Below are 15451 nucleotides of genomic sequence, written 5' to 3'. Positions count from 1 at the left end.
TAAGTTGTTTCCTGTCCTTTGACAGACTTTTTAACCACTGGAAACAAAGGGGTGTTACAGGGGGACTTGGTTGGCGTGAGAACTTTTATCAGCAGGTACCGGTCTATTTGGATTTTAAGACTATCCATCTGAGCTACACTCAAAGGGTATTGTGGTAATTGGGGCAAAATGCTCCCTGGTCTGATGTTAACTGTGGTTGGTGGGACTGGCAGAAGACCCACATCATACTTGTCAATCGCCCAAAGTTTGGGGTCCACTTCTGCCAGCACATCAATCCCCAGAAAACAACCAGGTTCTATCATGTATGGTAGAGCCACCATTGCACATAGGCGCTCATCGGACAATGCACTGCTAACCACAACACCTGTTGGAGTGTATTCAATGACAGCTTGTATTTCTGACAAAATATCAGCTCCCAATAGATTGATGGGAACATCATCCGATACCAGTACAGACTTAATGGCCTCTGTGTGTTGTCCCAACCTACAATGGAGTGGTTTAGTGGTCTGTAGAGACACTGTCTGACCTGTGAGACCCACAGTGGGTATAGTCTCCCCAGAAAGGGGAACCTTGCCTCTGAGATCTTTAGATCTCAGAACAGTTCGAGCGGCACCGGTATCAATGAGGCAAGGGAGGGGATATTTTAATTCCTCGATAAATAGGTTGATGTGTCCTGACACCGCTTTGCCAATGTCCTATGAAGAATCATAGCCGTGGCTGGCTGTCCCTACAACTGAAGTTGTCGGATCATCTGGAATGAACTGCCACTTACCCTTGGGTCGGTTAGGACAGTCGCGCCTTAGATGATCTTCTTTTCCACAGATGTAACAAGTTCGGGCTTTCCAGCGTTGCGTCTTTTTCCCACGGTTCTGTCCTGTTTGTTCTGCACAAGGGGCTTGAGACACGAGGATTTTAGGTGTTTTATCCTGTTTCTTCCTATCCATCTCTCTCTCTATAGCGGAGAGGGTGGATAGAATGGCAGGTATTGTCATTTCATTAAATTCGGGTCTTGCTAACAATAGCCGGTCCCGAATTTTCATATGGATGCCTTCTAAAAATTTGGCTCTTAGTAAAAGGTGAATGGCAGATAACTTACTTCCGTCGGTTGGCACATCCGGTCCAACCTCCATATCTGCATCCAATGCAGCTTGTTTCAGGCGACGCCAGAAACAAGCGCATTCCTCTCCTGCGTTTTGACTGAGTTTCATCACATCCGTGGTAGAAGATGCACCATACAACTCTGGAAGCTTGGCTAGCAGGGCCACACAGAATTCCTTACCTCCAGAAGTGGCTTGTTCGTGGGTGACAATGCCGCAACGGGAGATTATAACCCCTGCCATTTCTTCTCCTACTTTCGCCCTCAGAACCTGGGCACAATCTGATCCGCTCATGCTGTAACTAAATTGATTTTGACAAAACATTCTCGCAAACCCTCTAGGATTCGTTCTATAGTCAGGCAGTTCGGTTAGTATAGTCCTGATTTCTGAGGAAGCAAAGGGGACATGCCATACCACCCTCTCCCCCAAAGTCCTTTCACCATTGTTATTGGGAACACCCTCATATTGTTGCACCCGGACTGGGTAAGTACCAGGTTCAAGGACATAAGTGGGGCCAGGTGTATACTTTGGAGGTTGTGGCTTCATTGGTTGGCTAATGTGTGCTGCCTTGCGCACAACATTCCCTGTCTGGAAGTCAACCAATGAAGGGTAGATGGCAGGTATGGCTGAATCAAAAGCTCTCAGCTCAGTTATGCAATCCCCGCGGTTCCTTAGTCTGGTCTCAATTCCCTTAGACTCACATAGCATCTGTAGATCACCAGTTGAAAATGCTTCATAATCAACCGCAATTGGTGGAGAAAACGCCCCAGATGTGGCAGATGGAGACCGATAGAGAGGGTTAGGTTGAGGTTTAGCATCAAAGGTGACATGGTTATGTGGAGATGTGGGTGAGAGAGGAATGGTAGGTGGAGAGTGTATAGTAGGGTTGGTTACATTGGTGATGGCAGAAGCATCAGAGGAAACTACAACAGATCCCGTGTTGGTGGACCCAGCCTGCCTCAGCAGAGTTAGCACAGAAAGGGCCTCTTCTGCTTCCAGCATTGGATCACCAATCACTGCTATCCCCTCCGGCCAGGTATACATAATGCGGTTCTTCCGGACTGAAACCGCCTTCTGTATACCTTGCCGGTTTACCATAATAGACTTCTGAAGCCACAGCTGAGCTACATCTAAGGTCTTTGCTGTCGAGAGCCTGGGTTTAAACTCAGTTATGAATTTCTCCCACCTCCAGGCATCAAATGTCCCCTCTAGAGGGATACTCCAAGTGGTATCCTTGGACCACCTATGCCATTCCTTTAGAGGTTTCATGACCTTTGTCCCAAAGCTAGATTTCATGTGTTGTGCAGCTGTCCGACTGTGGGAAGGTTCACATTCCTTCCCTTGCATGGACTTCCAATTGCCCATGGCGATTCGAATCGGCTTATAGTCTTACCCCTGCGTCCAGGGAAACCCTTGCACCTATTTCGGAGTGCACCGCCAGGTGTCTTCTTTACGGTGGATTGGACGGACTAAACCACTATATCTGGTCTAGTCCCCTCAACTAGAAAACCTTAGCCGAGGTGTTATCACCCACCCCGGGTTTAGGTCTCTACCCCTCACAGTGTATGCATACAGAAGTCCGTTGTACACCCATACACTGCGTCGCCAGACAAACTACACAGAGCACTTTTTGGTTTTCGCTACAGAACAATGTGGCTTCTCAAAATCACAATTTTTTTTTTTTTTTTTTAAAAGATAAAAATAAAATAGGGATAGCCTTCTGTTGTCTATTTCAACAATGTTTTCGTAGTTACACGATCAAACTAATAATAATGAACTAACAGTCTGGCCATGAACAAACACACAAAAATAAAAAAAATAAAAATTAACAATTAGAAAAAAAATAAAAATGGCTAAACCTAAAAAGATTGAATTTACTTAAAAATAAAAATAAATGATTCCTAGATGCAAGATGGCCGCTTACAGCACATGGCTTTGCACACACAAAGGTGGCTAGAAACAAGATGGCTGGTTAGAGCACATGGCTTTGCACACACAAAGGTGGCTAGAAACAAGATGGCTGGTTAGAGCACATGGCTTTGCACACACAAAGGAATACAATATGGAGCCTGCACCATGTGCAAAGACAAAATGGTGTCTTCAAATAATCAAATTGTGATTTTTCCTGTGTAAACGATAACAAGAACAAAATTTCGCCTCTATAAATCAAAATCAACTTTTTCTTAACCACAGAACATACTGTACTACTTACCTCACACTAAACGTTAGATGCACTATAACAGCTACACAGATACACACTGTACAAAGTTATTTCACACAGTGACCAGCACCATGAAATAACTCAGTCACCCACTGTTAATCTCTCTTTCAATCTCTGCCGCTCATTTAAAAATATCAGCTAGCACACTCCATGCATAACGTCATATTATACTACAAGACTCGTTTTACATTTAACATAAACCCCGTACACAGACCCTGTGGGCTGTATTGACCAGGGGTCTACAGAGGACAGTAATATAGACTCTATCCCCAGCCAATACACCTATCCCTCCCAGAACAAATATTAATCCCCGTCCTTGTACACAAAGAGTGAAACCGCAAAAATGTGTTCTTTTGCTAAGCGTAGTTACCTGCAACAGCGAGCAGAGAGACTAGATGCCGGTTCTAGAACAACAAAAAATTTCAAAAATTGAAATACAGTCTGTCTTACCAAACTTTGCCGGCCTTTTCCTGTCCCAGAACCGGGGACCCAATCTCTCCTCTCGGATCGCTGCGCTGGAACCACGTTGGCTCCAATATGGCTCGCCGATTTATGTCGTGGAAAAATTCCCTTGGGCTCCGTACGCAAATCCACACTGTGGCAAAATGTACACTTCCAGCGTCTAAATGCACACAAAGCACAAAACAATTCCTTCGCGCTTAAAAGCACGTGTGTATCAAGCTCTTTGGTACAAGGAAATTGAAGTACTTCATAGCACCAGGTAGAATCAGGAACAATACTGCTTCAAGCTGGAATCTCAAGCGTCTGTCCCTTGGGCCCAGACCCTTGGTCTCTTTTATTGCTTAGACACAAAGGAATAACAAACAGGAAGTGACTGCCCACAATAGGCAGCACTTCCTCAGTACATGGAATGACATCACAGGAAATGACACATAGAAGGGGAAGAGCACACACCCCCTTTTAGTCAGCATGCGGCACGGCACATACTGTTTAAAGTAAACAGTATGTACTAAGCTCATTCTACTGGGTCTTGAGACAATCTGCGGGGACATGGTACTGGTGTTGTTACTATACGGTACGAGTATATCAACAAGGCAGGTACCAATGTCCTCTTATTAAGGCAGATATGTATCCAAAAGGGATAACGTAGCCACGACGAGATAAAATAATATGTTTATTTCGTTATGTGGACTTCGCTTCTCTAATGTGCGTAGTCATTTGAAGGCAAGAATCCCAGCGCATTGCGCTTGGTACCTACAACCCAACAAACATCCACAGACACAGAGAACATGTCTCAAATCCCATGAGAAGGTTTTCATACTGACTGTTTTTACCACTGGTCTCGATTTAACCCAAAAGCGGTCTGCCAGAGCGCTCCTCGATTAAACCAGACACAGGGAGACAGATGACAATCTATAAAAAAACACATCCTAGAATAAAAGGTTCACATAAATGTTATACAATCAAATTTCCACAACACTGATCAGCACATGGAGATGGGCAGTGCATATCTTGGGATAACCTTCCATCCACAAGGAGGCGTAGAATAATCCAGCTATACATTGTTCTCTGAAACAATGTATATTAAGGATTTCTATCAACCGAATTGTAGTCATCTTTCATTGGTTTTGTATGGTTTCCATCATTGAAAGCATTTAGTCAGTTTGCCTGTTTGACTATTTGAATGTATACATACATGTCTGTGGTTGGTGCTTTCTGCTGTATTGTATTGCATTGTATTGTCCTTATATGGGCATTCACATCCTGTGTTGCTGCTGTGAGGTCACAACCTTTGTAGGAGGTGTTTAGCTGGTTGGAGGCAAACCATCCAGGGCATGGCTTCCTTTGAAATGTAAATAAAAGGTTTGTCCAGGTCAGAGGGCACACACATGCTGACCATTTGGAGAATGTGAGAATGCTGGTGATGTCTCTTTAATGGGGAACCAGAGGGGCCTGGCTGAGAAGCAGCCAGGCTGAAATGAGGATGTAGGAATGTGGGTGATGTCTGAATACTTTGAAGGTAAGCTAAATTATTATATCATTAAGATGGAAATGGGTGCTTATATGAGCACAGTAGATGTGGCTGTGTGCATAACATACAGCCAGATTGCTACGTCAGCTATGACATGATCACTGGTGAATGTGGCTGACTAGAGGAGGAGACCGATTGTTGTCCCTACTTGGTGGGAACACGTGATCTGTCTCCTCTTCCCTGACAGAACCGGGATTTGTGTATTTACACACACAGATCCTGGTTCTCACTCTGTCATGAGCAATCATGGGTGCCTGGCGGTCATCCCACCTGCCGGGCATGCACATCGGTTCTGGGGACACACTGCAGGAGTCTTAAAGAGCCGACATACAGCTACGGTGCTGTAAAAATGTGTTGATTACTTTGTAAATGACACTGGCAGGGAAAGTGTTAAACACTAGGGGCAATCAAGGGGTTAAATGTATTCCCTCAGTGTGTTCTAACTGTAGGGGGATTGGCTGACTAGAACATGACAGAGATTGGACAGTGTGTGGTCTGTTTTGTCTGAGTTGCAGAATCGTGCTATGACATGATCACTGGTGAAAATATGTGTGTGGCACTTTTACAGAATTCCTTAACACATAAAAAAAAAATATTAGCTTATGTATGCTCTTGACTGACAGCATGAGCATTCAAGAACTATCTTTAATAACATTGTCATTAACCACTTCAGCCCCGGAAGGATTTAACCCCTTAATGACCAGGCCATTTTTTTCCGAAATGGCACTCCATTTGTTTAACCACTTCCCCCGGAAGTTTGGCTGCTCAATGACCGGGCCATTTTTTGTGATACAGCACCGCATCACTTTCACTGCAAATTTTGCGATCGTGCTACCAAACAAAAATGTCGTCCTTTTTTTCCCACAAATAGAGCTTTCTTTTGGTGGTATTTGATCACCTCTCTGATTTTAATTTTTTTGCTATAAACAAAAGAAGAGTGACAATTTAAAAAAAAACACAATAGGGTTGAATTACTAAAGACAAATCCACTGTGCACTGCAAGTGAACTTGAAAGTGCATTTAAAGTGCACTTGGAAGTACAGTCACTGTAGTTCGCTGTACATCTGAGTGAAAGCTTTGAAATGAGGGGAAGCGCTGCTGATTTTATCATCCAATCATGTGCAAGCAAAAAATGCTGGTTTTTATTTTCCTTGCATGTCCCCCTCAGATCTACAGTGACTGCACTTTCAAATGTATTTGCAGTGCACTTCAAAGTACACTTAATGTGCACTTGTAGTGCAAAGTGGATATGCCTTTAGTAAATAACCCCCAATATCTTTTACTTTTTGCTATAATAAATATCCCAATTATTTAAGAAAAACACATTTTTTCCTCAGTTTAGGCTGATATGTACTCTTCTACATATTTTTTGGTAAAAAAAAAAAAATCACGATAGGCATATATTGATTGGTTTGTGCAAAAGTTATATCATCTACAAAATAGGGAATAGATTTATGGTATTTTTATTATTATTATTATTATTTACTAGTAATGGCAGTGATCTGTGGTTTTTATTGGGATTATGATATTGCAGCGGACAGATCGGACACTTTTGACACATTTTTAGGATCATTGACAATTATACAGTGATAAGTGCTATAAAAATTCACTGATTATTGTATAAACATCACTGGCAGGGAAGGGGTTAACACTAGGGAGCAATCAAGGGGTTAACTGTGTTCTTTAGGTGTGTTATAACTGTGGGGGGATGGGACTGACCAGGAGAGGAGAGAGTTTGGTGTTCATACTTAGTATGAACACACAATCTCTCTCCTCTCCCCTGAGAGAATCGGGATTTGAGTGTTTACACACACAGATCCCAGCTATTGCTCTGTCATGAGTGATCACTGGCACCCAGTGGTCATCGCACCTGCAGGGCACTCGCAACGGCTCCGGGCACATGCTGCGGGTGCATGATGCGGGCACAAGTGCGTCTCCTACAGCGTCTTAAAGGGCCGATGTACAGCTACGACAGCTCACCCAAGTGAACCATTCTGCTGCAGTATAACTGCGGTGGGCAGTCAGGAACCGATTAACTGACAATTGCACAGTCGTGCAAGGTTGTACCCAAAAAAAATTGATGTCCTTTTTTTTCCCATGAATAGAGCTTTTTGGTGGTATTTGATCAGCTCTGCATTTTTTATTTTTTACACTATGAACATAAAAAAGAGCAACAGTTATGGAAAAAAAATGCTTTCTGTGGTAAAACATATCCAATAAAAATATGTAAAAAAATCTAATTTATTCATCAATTTAGGTCAATTTGTATTTTACTACATATTTTGGTAAAGAAAAATCTCAATTAGTGTATATAGATTGGTTTATGCAAAAGCTATCGCATCTACAAGCTATGAGATAGATTTAGGGACTTTATTTATTTTTTTATTTTTTACTAGTAAAGCCAGTGATCAGCAAATTTTTAGCGGGACTGCGACATTGCAGTGGACAAATTGGACACTAAGTGACACTTTTTGGGGACCAGTGACACCAATACAGTGATCAGTGTTAAAACAATGCACTGACACTGTATAAATTACACTGGCAGGGAAGGGGTTAACATTAGGGGCAATAAAAGGGTTAAATGTGTTCCCTATGTGTGCTTTATAACTATGTGGGGGATGCTGACACTAGACAAAGAGAAAGGTTTGTATTCCTGATTAGTATGAATCACAGATCTCTCTCTTCCTCTGTGACAGTTACTTGAACGATCGCGGCTGGCCGGTGGCCATTGTGGCTTCCGTGCTCACTTATTGGCCTCCGCTGTGTCCAGTCACAGCAAGAGCAGATCGCTGGCAGCGCTCACATACGTGCCCAAGACCAGGAAGCACGAGCAATGTACAGGTACATTGTTTCATGCAACCGGCCCCGCCCTGACGCAGTATATGTGCAGTGGGCGGTCCTGAAGTAGTTAATCATAATATCCTAACAGAAAGAAATATTGTCATCTGGAAGACTGATTTGGCATTGATATATTCTGGTGGAATTTTTTATAATGTAGGTCCAGCAAGACCTGGAGTTAACACTAGGGAGCAATCAAGGGGTTAACTGTGTTCTTTAGGTGTGTTATAACTGTGGGGGGATGGGACTGACCAGGAGAGGAGAGAGTTTGGTGTTCATACTTAGTATGAACACACAATCTCTCTCCTCTCCCCTGAGAGAATCGGGATTTGAGTGTTTACACACACAGATCCCAGCTATTGCTCTGTCATGAGTGATCACTGGCACCCAGTGGTCATCGCACCTGCAGGGCACTCGCAACGGCTCCGGGCACATGCTGCGGGTGCATGATGCGGGCACAAGTGCGTCTCCTACAGCGTCTTAAAGGGCCGATGTACAGCTACGACAGCTCACCCAAGTGAACCATTCTGCTGCAGTATAATTGCGGTGGGCAGTCAGGAACCGATTAACTGACAATTGCACAGTCGTGCAAGGTTGTACCCAAAAAAAATTGATGTCCTTTTTTTTCCCATGAATAGAGCTTTTTGGTGGTATTTGATCAGCTCTGCATTTTTTATTTTTTACACTATGAACATAAAAAAGAGCAACAGTTATGGAAAAAAAATGCTTTCTGTGGTAAAACATATCCAATAAAAATATGTAAAAAAATCTAATTTATTCATCAATTTAGGTCAATTTGTATTTTACTACATATTTTGGTAAAGAAAAATCTCAATTAGTGTATATAGATTGGTTTATGCAAAAGCTATCGCATCTACAAGCTATGAGATAGATTTAGGGACTTTATTTATTTTTTTATTTTTTACTAGTAAAGCCAGTGATCAGCAAATTTTTAGCGGGACTGCGACATTGCAGTGGACAAATTGGACACTAAGTGACACTTTTTGGGGACCAGTGACACCAATACAGTGATCAGTGTTAAAACAATGCACTGACACTGTATAAATTACACTGGCAGGGAAGGGGTTAACATTAGGGGCAATAAAAGGGTTAAATGTGTTCCCTATGTGTGCTTTATAACTATGTGGGGGATGCTGACACTAGACAAAGAGAAAGGTTTGTATTCCTGATTAGTATGAATCACAGATCTCTCTCTTCCTCTGTGACAGTTACTTGAACGATCGCGGCTGGCCGGTGGCCATTGTGGCTTCCGTGCTCACTTATTGGCCTCCGCTGTGTCCAGTCACAGCAAGAGCAGATCGCTGGCAGCGCTCACATACGTGCCCAAGACCAGGAAGCACGAGCAATGTACAGGTACATTGTTTCATGCAACCGGCCCCGCCCTGACGCAGTATATGTGCAGTGGGCGGTCCTGAAGTAGTTAATCATAATATCCTAACAGAAAGAAATATTGTCATCTGGAAGACTGATTTGGCATTGATATATTCTGGTGGAATTTTTTATAATGTAGGTCCAGCAAGACCTGGAGTTATTGTGTATGGTAAACAAACATATTTCCACTAAGTCTGCATATGCTCATTAAATGTGGGTACTTTTATTTAGGTCACTGATAAAACTTCAGATTACATTATGTGTATTGCTAAGGCCAAATTTTCTTTAAAAAAAAATCACATTTTTTATGAAAAACAATAATAATAATATAATCAGTGCACCAACTCAGTGCTGACATTGTGATAATTGGCTTTCTTTATAAACAAAGCCAAGTTTCTGACAGCTGCCACTACAGTTATTTCAAGGTGTACACATTTTACAAACAATGATTTTTTATTTGTATTCTTTTTTAAAGAAGACAAGAACCTGGTTAAAAATACCATTAACATTTACAAAATTAGATATAAAAATTTGAAAATTAGATTAAAAAAACAATTACAAAGAAAATAAATGACAACATTTCACAGTATAATACAGTAAGAAAGCCTATTATTGTGGATTACTATTGTCATTGGAACTATACACAGTTGCAAATGATGTCACCTTGAATCCACCAAATACAGGGACAGAAATTGATCTGTTATTTACAATACCTACATTACGTTATCCAAATCCAATCTTCCAAAGGTATTAATAAAGTCAAAGGCATTTCTAGAATTGATTGCATTGCTTCAACCATCTCACTACCCTGGCTAAGTGTGTGGCTGAAGTGAAAAACAGGCAGATCTAGTTTTACCTCCATGTGAGTGTGCTCATTAAAACGTATGTCTGCAAATTGAATGAATGTTTAAATTTACAGTGAAAAAAATATGTATCACACTACCTACCTAATTGTGTAATGTTCAGAAATATGCAGGTTTATAGCTGCGCTTACTGTACACAAACTTATAGAAATCAGTTGATTAAAAATTGGATGGAAGTGTTGACAGCTGTTTCAGAACAGATGGTAGAAATTACTTGTTCAAAGAGAAACAAAGTACAAGCCAAATTGTATTTATGCAGCAAAGAATACACACCAAAATATGTTCTGTAGTTAGAGCAGAATTTTTTATTTATTTTTTTATCTGTCACAATTGTAATATTAGCATGCATTTTATGAATTCAGTGGGATTTTTGTGCTGTTCTATAATATAATTAATGCCAAATGAGTGAAGATGATGCATTCATTTATCATATCAATTGTAAAAGTGACTTCCATCTGTAGCACAGAATGTTTTTTTTTTTATTAGTTGAGTTTCTTATATTGTATGCCAAAAATTCATAATTTATGTAAACTGTAGTTATAATAATCCAGACTTGTGTGGTCTTTAAATAGTCATTTGCAAATCAAATTCTCCAATAATTTTACAAATGCCAATAAAAACAATATTTAAAAATTACAAATGCCAGAATACATTTTCATTTTTTCTCTTGCGGAACTGTTTATATTTCGGCTTCATAGCTTATGTATACAGTATGTGTGACCAACAAACTCAGACTTGGTATCACATTATATGAGATTTTGCTGTATATTTTGCTAATAAAGTGGCTGTTGCTCATCTCATGTTGTAAAGTGCTGCACAAACTGTTGACACTATATAAATCCTATATAATAACAATAATTATAATGTTGCTGGGATTGCAGACATTGGCATTGTTGCTTTTTAAGTATTGCTACAGTCATGTTATATGTTCATGATTATGAAATCCTGGAGAATAAAATAGTTGTAGTTACATTTTTGTCTTTTTTATTAGTTTTTGCAAAAATGAAAGAAAAAGCAGTAAACCTGAAAAACATATGTAACAAAAGTATGTCAGACAGATTAGATGTCTAAAACAACATAGAACTGAAAGTATCTGTAGGTTATACAAAAGTGGAGTCAACATGCTAAAAAGTCAAATAACCATATTGAGGTCATACATACAGTCACCTGCGTAATGAGGGTATAAAGTCCAGAAACTCTTATGGAGCACCATGCAGGTTGGATCACACAGGGGAAACATATATGAAGTTATATCAATAGCGTATTTCAAACATTAAGACATAGAACCTGGTAGGGGTGACCCAAACTCTGATTGATCCCATGGTTCCAATATTTTATTAAACTGAATATTATCATATGTACAATAACAGTTCAATATTCCATTCTTCAAATATGAGCTATGAGTTGGAGGAACCTAGACCACGTTGGAGATACATTGGATAGCCGGAAAAGCGGAATAACTCTCTTGGCAGCTAAAAGGATGTAGGAAATCAATAGTTTGACGTGTTTAGCAGTACCAGTAAAGGGAATACCCAATAAATAGTGAATTGGGTCAAGCGGGAGGGGCATATCCACTACTTTCTGAAGCCGTAGCTTCACCTCATGCCAAAAAGGTTGTATCAAAGAGCGGAGAAAAGCTGCGCTAAATTATATATATGTGATATTATATATATAACCCATATTAGTCATGCATACATTTAATAAAAAGACAATACATAATAAATATTAATAAATGATAAAAAATAAAGTCCAATGAAGTCCAAATAAGTAAGGAGTGAATGGAAATTATGAGTGCACAAACACCACCAACGCGTGATCCACCACCACATAGATGTCACGCTTACCAGAGGGCAAGCTTTGTTACAGCCTGTATAGTAGATACCTATGGAGGTATCAACCTAGTAATGGCACCTCTGTGGACCACCTTGGTATAGCCTGTGTAGCAAGAGACCTTCCGGTTATCAAATCAATAGCGTCATCTCTCCTTGACCAAGGCGAGCACTGATCTGTCCCCAGCAGTTCACATGTACCTTCACAGCTGGGTACATGTGAAGTGTGTATGCTCCGGCGGACTTTTTCTTCCCAAAAGTCTGGCGTATTTTGAAAGAAGTCTTGACTCAAAATTGTCCGCCGGACTCGGCTTTCCGGTGGACAATCCACTCGTCTGTGTGCTAGTCCGCCGGACTTTTCAAATGAACAGATTTGGCCACACACGGAGTAAAGTCCGTTCATTTTGAATGTGACTTGAGGTACAAAAGGACTAGCGAAGGAAGTCAATGTCGCCAAAGTCAATGTCGCCGCCTCCATCTGGTCCATACTGCTCCATGTGCTTTTCTTTACTGTTGTACAGTTTAAAATGGCAACTTTCAGGTTCGTGGGCACAGTAATTGTTCGTAGCAAACATCGTTCGTTCACTCACTAATACAATGTTTTTGGCAGATACGGGTTAACTACAGGCATACCCCACTTTTAAGTATGCAATGGGGTTTATTTACTAAAGCTGAAAAGTGAAAAATATGGCTCACTTCTGCATAGAAACCAATGAGCTTCCAGGTTTTACTACCAAAGCTTAATTGAACAAGCTGGGGTTAGAAGCTCATAGGTTTCTATGCAGAAGTGATTTTGCACTTTTCAGCTTTAGTAAATAAACCCTATTGTGTACTTAAAAGTGGAGTATGCCTGTACATTTGTTCAGGCCTATTTGTATTCAAAGAAGTTTATGACATTGTTGTCTAGATGGGTTTGTAACTAGAATGAAAAGCAAACTTGATTCAGTGTAAGGAGAGGACACTCAGCATCTGTTTACACATCTTGACCCAGGAGCACTAGTATGGGAAACCAGAACAAACTTTGTTGGGTGTCCCACATAGGTGTTCCAGTGGATACTAGGGGTGTCTCCATGTGTGAAACTTTACCAAAAAAAGGTAAGTATTCCAGCTTGAAGAAATGGAAAAAATCATGTCTTCAGCTTGGAACTCTGCTAAAACAGACATTTGTATGACACTTCCAAGCAATGTTTCATATTCCTATTTCTGCCATCAAATATCTGTGTGTTAAGTATACCTTTTTTTATTCACATAGGGGAGAAAAGACTCAGGACATCAGAGGACACCAGGGACACACAACCTCCTAAAGAAGGGGAACTCAGCACACCACAACCTGGGGATTTAGAAGAAGGAGAGGTTTATGAAGTGGGCGAAATAGTGACCACAACAGGTGAGTGTGTGAGACCACAGCTTCAGGTAATAGATGTATGCCTGCATATTTATAATAGATGGTGTGTTTTTTTTTCAGATGATGTGGATGTTGTGGAAGAAGAAACACATTTCACAAGTGCAAGTGCACACAATCTCACCTGGGAGATCATGGTGTGCAATAGGGATTTACAGAAGATCAATGAAGACATTGATGAAGTGGAAAAAAGACTCAAAAACATCATTGATGTTTTAGGCAGAATATAAAACACACAAAAATTTTAATAATTGTTTTTATTTTTCTTAATTTTTATAAAAAGTTTGAAAGCCAAATTTGAAGATGCACACAGTGTGTCAGCATGTGCTATCTGCCATAACGGGATATCAATGTTTGCGTTTTGTGTGTGCAACCCTTTTCTCACATCTCAAGTAGCTGAGAGGAAGGGGTTGTACCCCTGAAACATGTACATTGATCCCCCATGATTGGAGCTAGCACATGTTGACCTTAGGCATGGGATCGGGAGGTAAATCCCCATTTTAACTCGCAATTTGTGTGCATCTTCAAAATTTGGCTTTCACGGGGGTGACATTGCCTCATCTGATGAAGATAAGGTCAAAACAGTTTGGACATACTAATGTCTGATATTGCCTTCAATTTATCAGAGTTGAACTTTGTGAGTGCCTGAGTTGTGTATTGTTTTAAAAACATGCCTGTTTACCACAAAAAATTATATTTTTCTTCTATAAATATGTTTTTTTGTTCCCCTTTCCAAACTCACATGTGAATGTGCACAGAGTAAACATTTTTATACTTAACAATGTATGTCTTCTTCTTTCAATGGTCAGTAGCAGTTTTTGGAGTTAGTTGGTGTTTACAGTGACAATGGGGATTATTTACTAAAGGAAAATCCACTTTGCACTACAAGTGCACTTTCAGTGCAGTTTCAAGTGCACTTCTGCAGTGCACTTGTAGCATAAAGTGGAGTTTCCTTTAGTAAATAACACTACAGTGCTTTATAATTTGCAACAATCAGGCCATTTTCTGTCTCTCAAAAAAATGTATTCATGGTGCAGAAAATGAAGAATATTTTTAGCATGAATGCATTAACAACAAAAACAAGGTGTGTGTGTAGCAGACCCACAACATAATAGTTAGCTGAAGAAGAGATTGTCACCTCATGTATCAAATAAATTACGTTTGCACTATTGAAGAAAATGGCCAAAAAAATAAGCCCAATGATTAACGAGGAGACAGCTAAAAGAAACACAAGAAGTAAATCAAAATAAATATTTTTTAGTTTAACCACTTGCTTACAGGGCACTTAAACACCTTCCTGCCCAGACCAATTTTCAGCTTTCGGTGCTCTCACAATTTGAATGACAATTACTCAGTCATGCAACACTGTACCCAAATGAATTTTTTGTCCTTTTTTTCCCACAAATAGAGCTTTCTTTTGGTGGTATTTGATCACCTCTGGGGTTTTTATTTTTTGCGCTATAAATGAAAAAAGACCGAAAATTTTGAAAAAAAACGCATATTTCTTTGTTTCTGTGACAGAATTATGCAAATTATTAATTTTTCTTCATAAATTTTGGTCACAATTTATACTGCTACATGTCTTTGGTAAAAATAACCCAAATTAGTGGATATTATTTGGTCTTTGTGAAAGTTAGAGAGTCTACAAGCTGTGGTGCGAATCGCACAAAATTGATCACATCTGATGTACTGGTGGCCTATCTCGCTTCTTGTGACCCGAACAAGCCAGGAAAGTACAAATACCCCCCAAATGACCCCTTTTTGGAAAGTAGACATTCCAAGGTATTTAGTAAGAGGTATAGTGAGCTTTTTGATG

Source organism: Lithobates pipiens, unplaced genomic scaffold (genome assembly GCF_037356315.1).
Source record: "Lithobates pipiens isolate NorthernLeopardFrog02 unplaced genomic scaffold, aLitPip1_a1.2 Scaffold_16, whole genome shotgun sequence".
Lineage (NCBI taxonomy): Eukaryota > Metazoa > Chordata > Amphibia > Anura > Ranidae > Lithobates > Lithobates pipiens.
The sequence above is the reverse complement of the archived record's forward strand: the minus strand, read 5'-3'. Positions refer to the sequence as shown.